Raw genomic sequence first — 18867 nt, 5'->3', positions numbered from 1 at the left:
TATAACTTACATATATGGAGGGTATTTTGGTAATCAATCAATTTATTCCTAGAAATTATACCATGCATATTACTTTGAATATAATAAATCAAACACTCAATAAAAAATAATCACAGCATAACTAATCCCAGTATAATTTATCTCATCATAACTTATCCCAACATAACTAATCCCGGTATAACTTGTTTTCAAACCAAACGAACCCTTAAGGTTTCATAGGAGCTTTTCATAGAAATTTAATTACATGCATAAAGAGTTCACTACTAACATGGTGATCTCATTACTAGCAATACGTGTCACGATCCAAAAATTAAGGGTCACGATGGTACTTGTCATCGCAAGCCTTTACGCCTATCATCCAAACTGATATGAAAAGAGAAAACCAACACCAAACACTAAGCTAAGACTTCTAGAATGAAGTCGAACCACACATATATAATAATAGCGGAAAAATACAAAACAAAGATATCATAAATCTTCCAAAATCCGATGAACCAACTAAGTACATATCGAAGTCAAAATATACAATTGATAGCTCAAAAGGAACAAAATTTTTCTTTGAAATACAAAACAAGACATGAGCTAAACAAGAGGAGAAAGTAGATCAACTCTGAAAGCACAGACCGACCGCTACCTCAAGAATACTCCAAACACCAGCTGAATTAGCTACCGTGTGAGGTACTAAACTTAGATCTGCACCGAAAGGGCGCAGTAGGGATGAGTACAGTCCACTTGTACTCAGTAGGTATCATAGGCTGGTTGAGTAAAGTAGAAACTAAAACATATTAAATACACACTTTGAGCACGTCATCTGCACCAATTCATTCAAAAACACCTCAAACCTATGCCAAATCATCTAAAATTTCAGATTTGGGCTCCTCAATATAAAACGGATCTTTTGTAACATACTCACTCAAAACCAAACTTATTTTCAAAAATTCAAAATTGAAGCGTGAATGACAGAAAAAAATCGAAATAATGTTGAATTTTTTCAACAATTGCTTATGTAAACAAAATTTACGAGTTGCATTTTATATATTTCGAGTTGAATAAGAAGGAGTATGAAACTTTTTTGAAAGAGTTTGGAGTTGAAAATCGGGTAAGAAGAAGATTTAATTTTGAAGGAAGAGTCTGTTTATCCTATATAACCAATAAAAAGGCCATGGAATGTAAAGTAACTTTTGGGTTACGAAAATGAAATGTACATTTGTAAAGTATATTTTTATGTAACTTTTCCCATTATGTATAGAAAGTGACAGATTTTTCCTAAATATCTCCGCCATAAATAATTCATGACGAGTACGATTCTTTAATTCTAACGATTTTGTAGAAAATTCACAAATTTATTTGTCGAGAACAATTTTTGACAAGCATATTTTCAATGATTTCGTGAAAAATATGCATATTTTTTATTATAATTTTGATGTGCATATTGGATATAATTAAGTTTTGTTTGGAGTAAAATTCACGCTTGACAAATAGATAAATTAGACTATGACATGTGGTAGAAATTGCAGATTTCTACCATGCAAGAGGGCCTCAAACTAGCTCTTCACCAAAACCTCAAACCCTTGGAGGTTTGTGTTGACTCCATGGAAATTATTATTATGCTACAAAATGGTAACTTGTTTTATGGCTCTCTTGTTTATGAATGCGGATCTCTACTAAGGACCCCGGGAAATCCTCCAGTCTATCATACATACCAAGAGCAGAATAGAGTAGCGGACCTGTTGGCGAAGCAAGGCTCTAACCAAAACCTTTTTGATAGACTTCATGTCTATGCCACTCCACCAGCTAGTGTAAGAGTAGTTTCTTGGGAAGACTTTAAGGGGAAATCATTCTCCCAATTTGTATCTAGTAGCGGAAACTCAACCCCTTCTTCTTATGTTCTTGTGCCACTAGGTCTTGCTTTGTAAAGAACTAACCTTATTTTATTTTAATGCAATTCTACTTTACCAAAAAAAAAAATTGCAGATACTTGGGGTCTTTCCCTTAGCTGCATAACCTACATGACTTCTCCCTAGAAATAAATCACGTTACAACTAGAGCATCACCAGAAAAACTCCGTCTGCAAACTTCCTAACGGCTCTCTCTCTCTCTCTTCCTCCCTACCCTCTCTCTCGCTCGCACCGGTCACCGGCACCGTTGCCGTCGCCGACCCGACCTCCGACCCCCGGCGCCGACCTCCGGCGCCGCCCTAACGACTCTCTCTCTCTCTCTCCCTACCCTCTCTCCCCCTCTCTCGCACCGATCTCCGGTCACCGGCGCCGTCGCTGACCTTCGGCGCCGACCCGACCCGACCGCCGGCCCCGACCTCCGGTCCCCGGTGCCGAACCCCTTCGCCGCTCCCCGCCCCCCCCCGGCGCCGGCCCCCCCCCCCCCCCCCCCCCGTGCATCCCCCCCCTTACCTGTCCTGTCTGTACCCCTTCCCCCCCAGCGGGGTACACCAGCCCTCCCCCCACCTCGGCCTTTAGACAGCCAGCCGCTGCCCGGTCTCCAGCCGCCACCCGCCGCTCCGTCTCCAGCAGCCGTAACTCCAAGCGTAATCCGGTGACTTCTAACCTTTGTTATTTTCGTTATTTCATATTCCATTTTATTTCATTATTTCATATTCCACTCTTAGTATTATGCTAGTAGTAGCCCCTGTACCTTGACTAGCGTGGAATTTGTGGACATTGTCTGTTGTCTGTTGTTGCTGTTGCTGTGGTCGTTTCTTCCACTGCTTTGGATTGGGTTATTGGCTGGGAACCTGTATTTGGGGCGGTGGGTGTTGAGTCCGGTGGTGTTTGCCCCCTAATTGAGTATAGTTTTGTTTCGGGAGTATTTCTTTGAATTTGTGTGAGCCTTGTATTTCCTTGCTGCTGCTTTGATACTACCACCGTGTATATCTGTATATTTTCCTATACTTTCGTGTAGTTGTGGCTGTGGGCGGTAATGGGTGGATAGGGTCATGTCCGAGGGGGGTGGGGAGTGGGGCCGTGGTGGGGGCGGGGGATGAGGAGAGGGCGGGAGTGGGAGGAAGGCCAAGGTTTGGCCGCGCGGAGGGGGGGGAGGGGTAGTGGAGGGCGTGTGGATAGTGACGGTAGGCTGAGGGTTGGGTCTTGGAATATAGGGACCCTTCAGGGTAAGTCCATAAAGCTTGTGAAGATTCTTAGGAAGAGGAGGATCAACATTGCGTGTGTTCAAGAGACCAAGTGGGTAGGGTCTAAGGCTAGGGATGTGGATGGTTACAAGCTGTGGTACTCTAGGAACGAGAGGCGTAGGAATGGAGTTGGCATCTTAGTAGATGAAGAGCTTAGAGGTCAGGTAGTAGAGGTGAAGAGGATCAACGATAGGTTGATGACTATTAAGTTGGTCATGCAGGGGTTTACCCTGAACGTGTGTAGTGCTTATGCGCCGCAAGTGGGATCGGAGGGGGAGGAGAAGATATGGTTTTAGGAGGCTTTGGAGGAGCTGGTGAGAGGCGTGCCTAGTTCGGAGAAGATTGTTGTAGCAGGGGATTTCAACGGGCACATCGGGGTGCTACCGGGAGGCTTTAGTGACGTGCATGGTGGTTTTGGTTTTGGGGAGAGAAACAAAGAGGGGGCGACCCTACTGGAGTTTGCGAGGGCCTTTGGACTGGTGGTGGTGAACTCGGGCTTCCCGAAGAAGGACGACCACCTGATCACCTTTCGAAGCGCGGTAGCCAGGACTCAGATTGACTTTTCGTTGCTTAGGAAAGGGGATAGGGCGTTGTGTAAGGACTGTAAAGTCATCCCGAGTGAGAATCTTTCGACCTAGTATAGGCTCTTGGTTATGGATTTGGGTATAAAGAAGAATAGAAAGAGGAGGACTAAGGAGTGTAGATCGAGAATTAAGTGGGGCGGCCTGACGCCAGTGAATGCGTGGGAGATAGGGGAAAGGTTGGCGGGAATGGGGGTGTGGGAGTGTAGGGGGGACGTGGATAGTATGTAGGACAGGGCGGCAAGGTGCATCAGGGAGAATGCAAGTGAGGTGTTGGGTGTTTCTAGGGGCCGGGCCGGGCACCATCGGGGGGATTGGTGGTGGAATGAAGAGGTGGAGAAGAAAGTGGGGATCAAGAAAGGGGCGTATGCTAAGTTGGTGGAAAGTAAGGACGAAGAGGAGAAGCGAGTAAACAGGAAAGAGTACAAGCTAGCGAGGAAGGAGGCGAAGTCAGCAGTCACGGTAGCTAAGACGACCGCTTTTGAGAGCTTGTATGCAGGGTTATAGGGGAAAGGAGGGGAGAAAAAGTTGTTTAGACTCGCTAAGGCTAGGGAGAGGAAGAGTCGTGACCTCGATCAGGTGAGGTGCATTAAGGGGGAGGACGGTAGAGTGTTGGTGGAGGACGGCCACATTAAGAAGAAATGGCAGTCGTATTTTCATAGGCTCTTGAATGACGAAGGGGATAGAGCTATTATGTTAGGGGAACTGGAGCACTCAGAGGAGTGTCGGGATTTTAGCTATTATAGACGTTTTAAGGTAGAAGAGGTTAGACAGGCTGTCCGCAGGATGAGAAGGGGTAGGGCGACGGGGCCGGATGAGATACCAGTGGAGTTTTGGAAGTTCGTTGGAGAGGCTGGTGTAAGGTGGTTGACTAGATTGTTTAATGAAATCTTCAGGACGGCAAAGATGCCCGAGGCGTGGAGGTGCAGTACCATGGTCCCTCTCTATAAGAATAAGGGGGACATTCAGAGTTGCAATAACTATAGGGGAATTAAGTTATTGAGTCACTCTATGAAGATCTGGGAGAGAGTGGTCGAGGTGAGGATGAGACGGATAGTGTCTATTTCGGAAAACCAGTTCGGATTTATGCCCGGCCGCTCGACGACGGAGGCAATCCACCTGGTGCGGAGGTTGGTAGAGCAGTATAGGGAGAGGAAGAAGGACCTGCACATGGTGTTTATCGACCTGGAGAAGGCATACGATAAAGTCCCCAGGGAGGTGCTTTGGAGATGCTTGGAGGTGAGTGGAGTACCGCTGGCATATACCAGAGTAATTAAGGATATGTATGATGGAGCGAAAACCCAGGTGAGGACGGCGGGAGGAGACTCAGAGCATTTCACTGTCCGGACAGGATTGCATCAGGGATCTACTCTTAGTCCCTTTTTGTTTGCGTTGGTGATGGATGTGTTGACGCGGCGCATTCAAGGGGAGGTACCGTGGTGTATGCTTTTTGCAGACGATGTAGTGCTGATAGATGAGACTCGAGGGGGTGTGAATGAAAAATTAGAGGTGTGGAGGCAAACTCTTGAGTCTAAAGGGTTCAGGGTGAGCAAAAACAAGACAGAGTATGTGGAATGCAAGTTTAATGACGTAAGGCGGGAGAATGAGGTAGTAGTGAAGCTGGAAGCACAGGAGGTATGTAAGAGGGATAAGTTCAAGTATCTTGGGTCCGTGATCCAGAGTAACGGTGAGATTGACGAGGATGTCTCGCACCGTATTGGGGCGGGATGGATGAAGTGGAAACTCGCGTCGGGGGTGTTGTGTGATAAGAAGGTGCCGTCCAAGCTTAAAGGCAAATTCTATAGGGTGGTAGTCCGTCCGGACTTGTTGTATGGAGCGGAGTGTTGGCCAGTTAAGAACTCCCACATCCAAAAAATGAAGGTGGTAGAAATGCGGATGTTGCGCTGGATGTGTGGACTGACTAGAGAGGATAGAGTTCGGAATGAGACTATTCGGGAGAAGGTTGGTGTGACTTCAGTGGAGTGCAAGATGTGGGAAGCACGATTGAGATGGTTCGGACACGTGAAGAGGAGGGGCATGGATGCCCCGGTCCGTAGGTGTGAGAGGCTAGCGTTGGATGGTTTTAGGCGGGGTAGGGGTAGGCTGAAGAAGTACTGGGGTGAGGTGATTAGGCGGGACATGGAACAGTTACAGCTTACCAAGGACATGACCCTAGATAGGAAGGTCTGGAGGGCGCGAATCACGGCAGAGGATTAGGGCCAGTTTGGGTCGCTAGTGTAGGGAATTACTTGGTGGGGATTTTATTCCTGTTATGATTTCGTGTTCCGTGTTCCATGTTTTATTACGAATCTGTGTGCTTTCCTCTGCCTTCCTCTGTTTTATATTACTTATGGGTACCGTATTTATGATATGTAATCTGCTTCTGTGCTTTACTATGTGTTTGTGTGGTATCTCGTGCCTTGAGCCGGGGGTCTATCGGAAACAGCCTTTCTACTTCATCAGAGGTAGAGGTATGGACTGCGTACATCTTACCCCCCCAGACCCCACTAGGTGGGAATACACTGGGTTTGTTGTTGTTTGTTGTTGTACAACTAGAGCATCACCACAATAGCCCTCGTGTAGATCAATAGTCAACTTTGAGTCTAGCATCGGCATGTCCATTAGTCTTGACCCCAACGCTAGAACTCAGATATGTGATACTAAGTAGCCTTTTTAGAACTAACATGCAGTCCTTAACACATAAGCATATAGGAAATGGCTTTTTGACATATAAAACCCCCCTCTTAGAAGAATGAAAGGCATCGAGAAGTCGCTCTGAAGATATATTAAGTTATTTTTGGCATAATACATATATAGACATTTTAACTTGACCTCAACTGACAACTAAACACTTCAATATTGAGTATGCACGTCTATCGACTTCAACTCCTCTTCACTATGTTTGTTGATTACCCTAACTTATTGTTGAGTTCAATGCACGTGTGTGAATGAAAAATGGAGGAAAAAATTATGGAGAAAAATAGAGTAACCAAAATGAAAAGTGTACTCTAATAAAGGAAAGTTCACTCATTCTCCCACATTGGTGGGAGAAGAGAACTTGTAAGTGTTTATAATGAGAAACACTAACTCTACATGGATAGTGAGGCAAGAACAAGGTAGTGCCTCACGCCGCCTTTGTCGCTTGCTCGACTTTGGCTTCGGAAAATGATCGAATCAAATCTAAATTTTAAGAAAAAAATTATTTGAAACTTGTTTACGTAGAATTATTTTTCTCCAAGTGCGGGTGCATTTCGGACTCCATGCAAATGCATACGCACCGCATCATGAGGGGATGAAATCCTTCGAGGGAAAAGACACACTTTTCGCATTGTAGGGTGACCTGCGGGCACAGATCAAGCGCAGGTCCAGCACAGACTGGGCGCTGGGGCGTGACTTGCTACTGAATAGGTGTCTTTCTGCTGAACCAGTGCATCCTTCTTGAAAGGACACTTTTAAGTCTATAAATACCTGACATATTCCTCAGGTATTGGCATAATTTTTGATAGCACAAACTCTCTTCTTCTATACAAAAACTCTGTGTGATCATTGAGTTGTTGAGTGAGTTTGACGAATCTAACAATTTGAGGTACCACTATTGTTTGGATTGAAGGACATTTTATCCTGGGAGGAAGATTCCATAACCTCGGGTATAGTGAGGGAAATTATTCCTTAAGGATATTCCGTGAAGTCGGGGGACTTGGCCTTATAAGTTCCGTTTCATCTCTTTTCTGAAAAATAACATACTTCTTGGATAGATTATTTATAATCTTGTGTTGAAAGTGTTAAGGAACTTCATAAGTGTTCTTGTATCAGACTTGAACTTGGTTGAAGTTCTTGTTGCATTTATACTAATTCTTGTACCCGAAACATTGAAAAAACAACAATCTTAAGGAATAATCTTTCAGAATCTGTATAGCTTATTTTCTGGAGATTAAATTTTTAAGCTTTCTACTCCGTTTGAACTTAACTAGTAAATTGAAGACATAAAATATTCATCAAACTTTAAAGATCACTCGGTTGACGATTGTAAGTCATACAAACTTCATCGTTAAATTAGAAAAAAGAGGCGTTTAAAGTTGCTACAACTTTTTAACAAGTATTTTGATATACTAAAGGTACTGTCTTGTGGTGACAGAAAAATGATGACTAATAGTCAAATGCACGAAGTTGCAACACCTGTGGGGGCAACTAGTATTGCCGCATCAAATCGCACGAACGCTCCTCTAGCAATGGCCCCAGTGGAGAAACCCAAAAATTTTGTGGGTATTGACTTCAAGAGGTGGCAGCAGAAAATGTTCTTCTACCTCACAAGTCTCTATCTTTAAAGGTTCACTTTTGAGGAAGCTCCGGAGGTTCCCAAAGGAACCTATGAACAAGAACGGTTCATAATTATGAAGGCTTAGAAACACTCAAATTTCCTTTGTAAGAACTACATCTTGAATGGTCTCCAAGATAACTTTACAATGTTTATAGTGAAACAAAGACAGCGAAAGCGTTATGGGGAGCACTAGAACGGAAGTTAAAGACGGAGGATGCAGGAACTAAAAAGTTCTTTGTTGCAAGATTCTTGGAGTATAAAATGGTAGACAACAAGTCTGTTGTTTCTCAAGTGCAGGAACTGCAAGTGATCATCCATGATCTCTTTGCGGAAGGTATGATTTTGACAAATACCTTTACTGAACTATTTAAAAATGGTCTTAATATTCACATAACTTTTATTATAGGTTTGATCGTGAATGAGGCGTTTCAAGTAGTAGAAATAATAGAGAAGCTGCCATCTTTGTGGAAAGACTTCAAGAACTATTTGAAACACAAACGTAAGAAGATGTCAGTCAAAGATTTGACTGTACTACTATGCATTAAAGAAGATAATAAGGCTGTGGAAAAAAGGTCAAGAGGAAATTCTGCAATGAATGGAGAAAACATTGTATAAGAAGACCAAAATAACTCTAAAAAGCGAAAGAAATCTGGAAATGAAAGAAATCAACCCCAGAAGAAATTCAAGGGAAAGTGCTTCAACTGTGGCAAGATTGGCCATAAGTCTATGGATTGTCGTGCCCCGAAAAAAGGGAATAAGAAGGACCAAGAAAATTGGCAGATTCTAATAAAGAAATGGATGATCTGTGTGCTATGCTTTCCGAATGCAACTTGGTAGAAAAGTGTAATACCCGTGCCTTTTTCTTAGCTTAAAATCATCTCAAGGATTTTAGAACTTGCTTTGAAATATGAATCTATTTTTTTACGCATGGTATTTTTAATATTCTCACTTTCTATCATGTGGGTTATTCAATAAGCTTTCCATCGATATAAGATTCGCCCAAATCCGATAATCGGGTCAGAAGTTACGACTATTTCAAGTTTCCATCATAAAACAACGCCATATTAGTCAGTGGAGCGCCGTGCCATAATAGGAAATGGCATTTGGATTATTTCAGTAGGGGTTCGCAATTTGGCGCGTTGCACCAGGGCTCAAATTCAGAATTGTCCTTTTTCCAGTGTCTCAGCGTGGTTTCCCCCGTGTCGTGCCAAAGTTCCAGGTCACAAAGAAAGGAGCAACACGATGGCTCTGTGTCATGCCATCCCTCAATTTCCCAATTTTTAAAATCTAGTGACGCGATGCGATAGCATCGCGTCGCACCAAGGGTCCAACTTGGGAAATTTTTACTGAAATTACAAGATGCGTCCAAGGGTTAATTTCCTACCTCTATTTAAACCTAATAACACGTTATTTAACCATTCTTCACTCAAAATATACTAGTTTCTCTCAAGTTTCTCTCAAGAACAAGCTAGGGTTTCTATTGGGGATTCAAATTCAAGAAGGTTTCACCGTCAATCCTCACGAAATCATGAACTAAGGTATGCGTAGTGTTCATTCATGAACCCCTTTCATCCATGAAGCCCAAGAATCCCTTTTCTAAATTTAAGTTATGGATTTTCTTGATGAATTTCATGTTTGGGCTGTTCTTGTTCATGTTGATAATGAGTAATCGAATTCTATTCCATATTGGGTGATAAATTATATGTGGGTTTGATTAGTATAGATATAGATTCATGCAAACCTATGATTATACCCTTGAATGATGAAATTAGAATTGAACCATGATGTTTAATTATTGCACAATGTGTTTACCTGTACTATGCCTACAATATGTTTGATTAAATGCCTAGATGAAGGAAAAGTGCCTAACTAGCATAATATCCTAAAATCCCCATGTATGTACAAGTTTATGCCTGTCACATGTTTGAGGAAATGATTCAATAAATGTATTATGGATTATGATGTTAGTCATGTGTTCAAGTAAATCATGCTTTGTCAGTTTCCTTCTATCGAGTCCTGGGGGTACTTGTACCCGAAACATTAGCTGTGTGCCTAGAGCCACGTCATATTTTCACTATACTCTCAGTCAAGCTATTAATCCTTAAACTTTAGACAGTCGTATGACTCAGTAAATCTCTATGATCTCATGAACTCAGTCAGTTGTCAGATATCAGTAAGTATTCCGTCAGTTAAAGGAATTTAGTAACTCAGTCCATGTTCAGTTCTGTAAATCATGTTCAGTGTCTTTTTAGATGGGAGTAGCAATTAGCGCCGAGCAAACCCAAGGATAGGAACTTACCTGCTAGTTTAGGGTGTGATTCTTAGAAGCAATCCTTGTGTTCCAAAACTACGTAGCCAGCGTATGTTAAGACATATAACCTGTCAGTCTAGGGTTGATGAGCTGGATTAACCTATCTGTTTAGGGTTCCCACCGTTCTCATTTTGAATACTTGTCAGTATAGGGTCCTCACAGCTTGTCCTTACCAGTGGCTCGGTATTGATACCCTTTCAATTGGGGTTACAGATTGGACCTCAAATTAACTATAATAACGCATTTGGGGTATGCCGGTTAGATAAAAATTTCCCACAGTTTTAGTATCAGTCTCAATAAAATAACTCAGATAGTTCTTCAGATTCGGGACTGTCAGATATAGTCAACTCAGATACAGAACGAAACTCAGATAGTTCCATCAGATTCAGGACTATCAACTACAGTCACTCATGTTATCAGCTATTTCAGTTATCAGTATGTCATGCCATCAGTATTCATATTTAGTACTCATGTTATCACGGTATTAGTATCAGTTATTATGTTTCATGCATGTATTCTCACGCTCATGATAGTCAGACTATTATTATTGTTCATGTATATGAACCCCATGCATTTAGCCTACCTCACATGCATACCAGTACATTCAAAGTACTGACGCATTTGCGCTATGGTATCTTATACCATAGGTTCAGTGATATGAGCTCCAGATCAGCAGTAGATTCCAGATATCCGCAGATAGAGTCAGAAGTGAGTCCTCATATTTTGAGGACATGATTATTTCTTTATTATATCATTAGTTAGTTTATTAGACATAGTTAGTTGGGGACATGTACCATCAACTCCTTATCCAGATTATTCAGACAGTAGAGGTTTTCAAACTAGATGCAAACTAGATTTCATATTTGATTCAGACTTCAGTATTTTTAATTTTGTTTTGGGTATTCTATTACCACACTCAGATGTTATATTATTCAGATTATGTTCAGTATTGAACCTTATGGCCTTTCAGTGCATGTTTCTGCATTATTATATTATATTATATAGTGTACAGGTACAAATATCAGTCATGGGTTAGCTTGTGGTCCTTTAGGGTCATGAGCACCGTGTAGTGTTTTGGGTACTAGATTCGGGGCGTTACAAACTTGGTATCAGATCCTAAGGTTCAATAGAGTCCTAGGAAGTCTGAAAGCCGCATCTAGTAGAGTCTTGTACATGGGTGTGTTGTGTACCACATTTATGTGCAGGTGGCTATGAGATGTTTTAGGAATAGTTTCCATTCTTTTAGTATTCATGTCGTGCCAGTGAGCATAATCTCAAGTCAATCTCTCAGTCTAATTCGCTTCTTCTTTTTATTTCAGAACATGCCTCCCAAGAGAAGAACCTAGCCTATCTAAGAAGATTCCTTGGATGATCATGTTTCTCATGCGGATTTCAGGGCCGCATTCACTACTCTTGTTCAGTCAGTAGCTGCCCAAAATAAATGACCAGCTATCATTCCGGCCAACCTAGTGGCCAATTCAGCTGCATCCAGGATTTGGGACTTCACCCGAATGAACCCTCCAACCTTTCTAGGGTCTAAGACAGATGAGGACCCTCAGGAATTCCTAGATCAGGTGCAGAAGGTAATAGACATCATGGGGGTGACTACTGTTGAAAGTGTTGAGCTAGCTGCATATCAATTACAAGATGTTGCTCACACTTGGTTCAAGCAGTAAAAGTTCTAGAGGGTAGATAGTGCAGGGTCAGTTGAGTGGGAGGAGTTTGCTTCGGCTTTCCTTGATAGATTCTTTCCCCTAGAGCTTAGAGAAGCCAAGGTGCTAGAATTCATCAACCTCAGGCAGGGCAATATGACAGTGAAAGAGTATTCTTTTAAGTTTACTCAATTAGCCAGATATGCCCCTCATGTGGTTGCAGATAGTAGGTCAAGGATGAGTAAGTTCGTCTCAAGGGTGAATGATAGGTTGGTAAATGCATGTAGATTCACCATGCTAAATAGTGACATGACCTTAGCCAGACTTACGACCCATACTTAACAGATAGAGGAGCAGAAGATTAAGACGAGGGAGAAGCAGCATAAGAGAGCAAAGACAGGTAGTTTCAACTTTGCTCAGCCCAAATCAGAAGGAGGAAACCGTTCTCAGTTTCATCCTAAGCCATCAGTTCCAGCTCCTTCTTCAGCCAGTACTCCAACTCCTAAGTTCGGAGATAGAGCACCAGGCTCTTAGTCTCAGGGCAATGTTAGTAGAGCCCACACTTATCCCCTTTGTCAAACTTGTGGTAAGAACCACAAGGGTGTTTGCATATCTGGTAGTGATATTTGTTTTGGATGTGGTAAACCAGGCTACAGAGTTCGAGAGTGTCCTCAGACAGGTTCCCAGTGTCAACAGAATCATTTTGCAGCTCAGTTCGATTACCCAAATCAGCAGGGTGCCACTTTCAGTGCTACTAGTGGGCAATGCCCAAATAGACTCTATGCTCTCCAGACCCGACAGGATCAAGAAAATTCTCCTGATGTAGTTACTGGTATGTTATAGATCTTTCATGTGCATGTTTACGTTTTGCTAGATCCAGGAGCTTCTTTGTCTGTTATCACTCCTTATATAGAAGTTGATTTCAGAATCAGTCCCAAAATTCTAGCAGAACCCTTTTCAGTCTCTACCTTGGTGGGTAAAACCATCATATCCTGGCGGGTATATAGGAACTGCCCCGTTATGATATTTCAGAAAGTCACTTCAGCAAACTTAGTCAAATTAAAGATGAATGATTTTGATGTTATTCTCAGTATAAATTAACTTTATTCCTGCTATGCCATAGTCGACTGTAGAAATAAAATAGTTCAGTTTCAATTTTCAAATGAACCCGTCCTAGAGTGGAAGGGTAGTGTATCCGCTTTCAGAGGTTAGCTTATTTCCTAACTTTGGGCAAGGAGAATGATATCTAAGGGATGTGTCTACCATCTTGTTCATGTTAAGGATTCCAGTTCCGAGACTCCTAGTCTTGAATCAGTCGCAGTTATAAATGAATATTCAGATGTATTTCCCGAAGATCTTCCAAAAATTCCTCCCGAAAGGGAAATAGACTTTGGTAATGATTTTCTTCCAGATACTCAGCCTATCTCTATTCCTCCATACAAAATGGCACCAGTAGAACTCAGATAATTAAAAGAACAGTTGAAGGATATCATAGATAAGGGATTCATCAGGCCCAACGTGTCCCCATGGGGTGCACCAGTCTTATTCGTGCACAAAAAAAACTTTCCTCCGAATGTGTATAGACTACTGTCAACTTAATAAGGTCACGGTCAAGAACAAGTATCCTCTTCCTAGAATCGATGACTTGTTTGACCAACTTCAGGGGGCCAGTTATTTCTCTAAGATAAACCTTATATCTGGCTATCATCAGCTCAGAGTTAGAGAATGGGACATTCTAAAAATAACTTTCCGTACTCGGTATGGTCACTTCAAATTTCTAGTTATTTTCTTTGGTCTTACCAATGCCCCAACTACTTTCATAGACTTGATGAACCGTGTGTTTAAGCAGTACTTGGATATGTTCGTCATAGTCTTCATAGATGATATTTTGGTCTATTCCTGTAGTAAGCGCGATTATGCCGACATCTCAGAACAATACTTCAGACTCTCAGTGATCATCAACTATTTGCCAAATTTAGTAAGTGCGAATTTTAGCTAAGTTCAGTAGCATTCCTTGGTCATATCATTTTCGGTGATTACATTAGAGTAGATCCTCAAAAGACCAAAGTAGTAAGAAACTAGCCCAGACCCATCTCTCCATTAGATATCAGTAGTTTATTGGGTTTGGATGGCTATTATAGATGGTTTGTTGAGGGATTTTCTTATATTGAATCCCCTATGTCCAGATTGACTCAGAAGAAGGTCAAGTTTCAGTGGTCAGATCTTTGCGAGAAGAGTTTTTAGGAGTTGAAGACTCGACTCACCTCAGCTCTAGTCTTAGCTCTTCCAGATAGTTTAGATGGGTTCGTGGTGTATTGTGATACATCCAGAATAGGTTTGGGTTATGTCCTCATGCAGCTTAGTAAGGTCATAGCCTACACCTCCAGACAACTTAAATCCCATGAGAAGAATTATCCTACTCATGATCTTGGGTTAGCAGCCGTAGTCATTGCCTTAAAGATTTGGAGGTATTATCTCTACGGTGTTCATGTAGATGTCTTCACCGACCATAAGAGTCTTCAGTATGTCTTTTCTCAGAAATAGCTTAATCTTCATCAAAAAAGGTGGTTATAGCTCTTGAAAGATTATGACATGAGTTTTCTTTATCATCTGGGCAAGGCCAACTTAGTGGCCGACGCACTCATTAGACTGTCCATGAGTAGTGTTTCTCATATTGAGGATAGTAATAAGAAGTTAGCTGAGGAAGTCCATCAGCTTGTCAGATTAGGAATTTGATAGTCAATTCTTCAGAGGGTGGTGTATGCGTTCAGAGTAGTCTAGAATCATCTCTAGTTTCCGAGGTGAAGGAAAATCAAGATAGAGATTTCAGCCTTGTCAAGTTGAAAAAGTCAGTTCAAAATTAGAAAATAGAGGTTTTCTCCCAAGGGGGAGATGGTTTCTTCATTGTCAGGGTCGTCTCTGTGTTCCAGGTGTAGATGACTTAAGGGCAGCGAATTCTTACAGAAGTGTATGGTGCACGCTACTCTATTCATCCAGGGGCCACAAAGATGTACCGTGATTTACGGGAGATCTATTGGTAGAGTGGGATGAAGAGAGATATTACAGAGTTTGTGGATAAGTGCTCTATATGTAAGTAGGTTAAGATAGAGCATCAGAAGCCTAGTAGTTCTATGCAGGAGTTCATTATTCCTACTTAGAAGTGGGAAGAAGTGAACATGGACTTCATGATGGGTTTGCCTCAAACTCATCATCAACATGATTCAGTTAGGGTCATTGTAGATAGAATGACCAAATTAGTGCATTTCCTTCTAGTTCATACCTCTTATTCTGCTGAGTTTATGCCAAACTCTACATCAAGGAGTTGGTTAGATTGCACCGTGTTCCATTGTGCATTATCTCAAACAGAGGTACCCAATTCACCTCTTATTTCTAGAAAGTATTCCAAAAGGGTCTTGGTACCCAAGTTCATCTTAGTACAACCTTCCATCCTCAGACAGATGGTCAAGAAGAAAGGACCATTCAGATGTTAAAAGATATGCTAAGGGCGTGTGTAATTGATTTCAAGGGAAGTTGGGATGACCACTTACCTTTGATTGAATTTGCATTCAACATCAACTATCAGTCTAGTATTCAGATGGCTCTATTCGAAGCTCTCTATGGTAGTAGATATAGATCTCTAATTTGGTTCAAAGTTAGTGAGACCTCAGTCTTAGGGCCTAACTTAGTATTCAATGCCTTAGAAAAAGTCCAGTTGATCAGAGAAAGACTTTGGGCTGCTCAAAGCCGAAAAAAGTCTTATGCAGATATTTATAGAAAGGATCTCGAGTTTGAAATTGGTGATCATGTCTATATAAAGATCTCTCCCATGAAAGGAGTGAAGAGATTTAGCAAGAAGGGAAAGCTCAGTCCCCAATATGTCGGTCCCTTCAAGATTCTCAGTCGTTTTGGCAAAGTAGCTTATGAGCTAGAGTTGCCTTCAGATCTAGCTTCAGTTCATCCAATTTTCCATGTCTCTTTTCTCAAGAAGTGTATAGGCGGCCTAGTAGTTGTAGTCCCTATTCAGAGTATTAGTGTTTAGAACAACCTCTCTTATGAAGATATTCTAGTTGAAATCCTAGACTATCAGACTCGTAGACTGAGGAACAAAGAAGTCCTTCTAGTTTAAGTTTTTTGGTGAAATTAAACCATCGAGGGAGATACTTGGGAAGCAGAAGCAAACATGAGTTCCAAGTATCCTCACCTTTTCTCCTCCAACTCAGATCAAGCTCAAGGTAACAGTTCTCTTTAAGCTTACGCAGTTTCATGTTCAGTGTTCATCACGAACTTGGAATCAAGTACCATTGCATATTTAGTCATGCATTCATGTATTAGTTCAGTTATATAATTATGCATCTGACATGCATTCTCATTGCGAGAAAACCTAGTTCCTCAGAACACTCAGTCATGCATTCATGAATTAGTTACGCATGCATCAGATATGCATATTCAATATTATATGTTCAACTTGTCAGTCAAGTCAGTCATGAGATCATGTTCCAGTTATTCATGTTCAGTTCATGTTTAGCTTATTTTTTCCCTCTCAGTCAGTCTCATTCGAGGATGAATGTTCTCAAGGGGGAGATATTGTAATACCCGTGCCTTTTTCTTAGCTTGAAATCATCTCAAAGATGTTGAAACTTGATTTGAAATCCATATCAATTTTTGTACGTGTGGTATTTTTAAGATTCTCACTTTCTATCACGTGGAAAATTCAACAAGCTTTTCATCGATATAAGATTTTCCCAAATCCGTTAATCGGATCAGAAGTTATGACTATTTCAAGTTCCTATAGTAAAACAACCCCATATTAGTCAGTGGCGTACCTTGCCATAAGATGAAATGGCATTTGGAAAATTCCAGTAGGGGTCCATGATTTTTGCGCATCGCGCCCGGGCTCAAATTCAGAATTGTCCTTTTTCCAGTGTCTCAGCGTGATTTTCCCCACGTCGCGTCAAAGTTCAAGGTCACAAAGGAAGGGGCAATGCGATGGCTTCACGTCGCGCCATCTCTCAATTTTCTAATTGTCAAAATCCAGTGACACGGTATGATAGCGCCGCGTCTCGCCAAGGGTCCAACTCAAGAATTTTTTACTGAAATTACAAGATGCATCCAAGGGTTAAAAGGGTCTATCCCTATTTGAACCCAATAACATGGTATTTAGCCATTCTTTACCAAAAATATACTAGTTTCTCTCAAGTTTCTCTCAATAACAAGCTAGGGTTTCTATTAGGGATTCAAATTCAAGAAGGTTTCACCGTCAATCCTCACGAAATAACGAACTAAGGTATGCACAGTGTTCATTCATAGTCCCCTTTCGTCCATGAAGCCCAAGAATCCCGTTCCTAAATTTAAGTTATGGATTTTCTTGATGAATTTCATCTTTGGGTTGTTCTTGTTCATATTGGTAATGAGTAATCAAATTCTATTCCATGTTGGGTGATAAATTCTATGTGGGTTTGATTAGTATAGATATAGATTCATGATGAAATTAGAATTGGACCATGATGTTTAATTATTACACAATGTGTTTACATTTACTATGCCTACAATATGTTTGATTAAATGCCTAGATGAAGAAAAAGTGCCTAACTAGCATGATATCCTGAAATCCCCATGTATGTACAAGTTTATGCCTGTCACATGTTTGAGGAAATGATTCAATAAATGTATTATGGATTATGATGTTAGTCATGTGTTCAACTAAATCGTGCTTTGTCAGTTTCCTTCTATCGAGTCCTGGGGGTACTTGTACCCGAAACATTAGCTGTGTGCCTAGAGCCATGTCATATTTTCACTATACTCTCAGTCAAGCTATGAATCCTTAAACTTTAGACAGTCGTATGACTCAGTAAATCTCCATGATCTCATGAACTCAGTCAGTTGTTAGATATCGGTAAGTATTTCGTCAGTCAATGGAATTTAGTAACTCAGTCCATGTTCATTTCAGTAAATCATGTTCAGTGTCTTTTCAGATGGGAGTAGAAATTAGCACCGAGCGAACCCAAGGATGGAAACCCACCTGCTAGTTTAGGGTGTGATTCTTAGAAGCAATCCTTGTGTTCCAGAACTACGTAGCCAGCGTATGCTGAGACATCTAACCTATCAGTCTAGGGTTGATGAGGTGGCTTAGCCTGTCAGTTTAGGGTTCCCATTATTCTCATTTTGAGTACCTGCCAGTATAGGGTCCTCACAGCTTGTCCTTACCAGTAGCACGGTATTGACACCCTTCCAATTAGGGTTACAGATTGGACCCCCACTTAGCTATAATAACGTATTTGGGGCATGTCGGTTAGATGACTATTTCCTATAGTTTCAGTATCAGTCTCAGTAAAAGAACTCAGATAGTTCTTCAGATTCAGGACTGTCAGATACAGTCAACTCAAATACAGAATGAAACTCAGATAGTTCTATCAGATTCAGGACTGTCAGCTACAGTCACTCATGTTATCAGCTATATCAGTTATTAGTATGTCATGCCATCAGTATTCAGATTCAGTACTCATGTTATCACGGTATTAGTGTAAGTTATTATGTTTCATGCATGTATTCTCATGCTCATATAGTCAGACTGTTATTATTGTTCATGCATATGAACCCCATGTATTTACCCTACCTCACATGCATACCAGTACATTCAAACTACTGATGCATTCACGCTATGGTGTCTTATACCATAGGTTCAGAAACATAAGCTCCAGATCAACAGTAGATTCTCGATATCCACAAATAGAGTCATAAGTGAGTCCTCATCTTTTGTGGACATGATTATTTCTTTATTATCTCATTATTTAGTTTATTAGATGGAGTTAGTTGGGGACATGTCCCATCAACTCCTTATCCAAATTATACAGACAGTAGAGGCT

The sequence above is a fragment of the Capsicum annuum genome, chromosome 12, assembly GCF_002878395.1.
Source record: "Capsicum annuum cultivar UCD-10X-F1 chromosome 12, UCD10Xv1.1, whole genome shotgun sequence".
Classification (NCBI taxonomy): Eukaryota; Viridiplantae; Streptophyta; class Magnoliopsida; order Solanales; family Solanaceae; genus Capsicum; species Capsicum annuum.
This window is presented reverse-complemented; position numbering follows the sequence as displayed.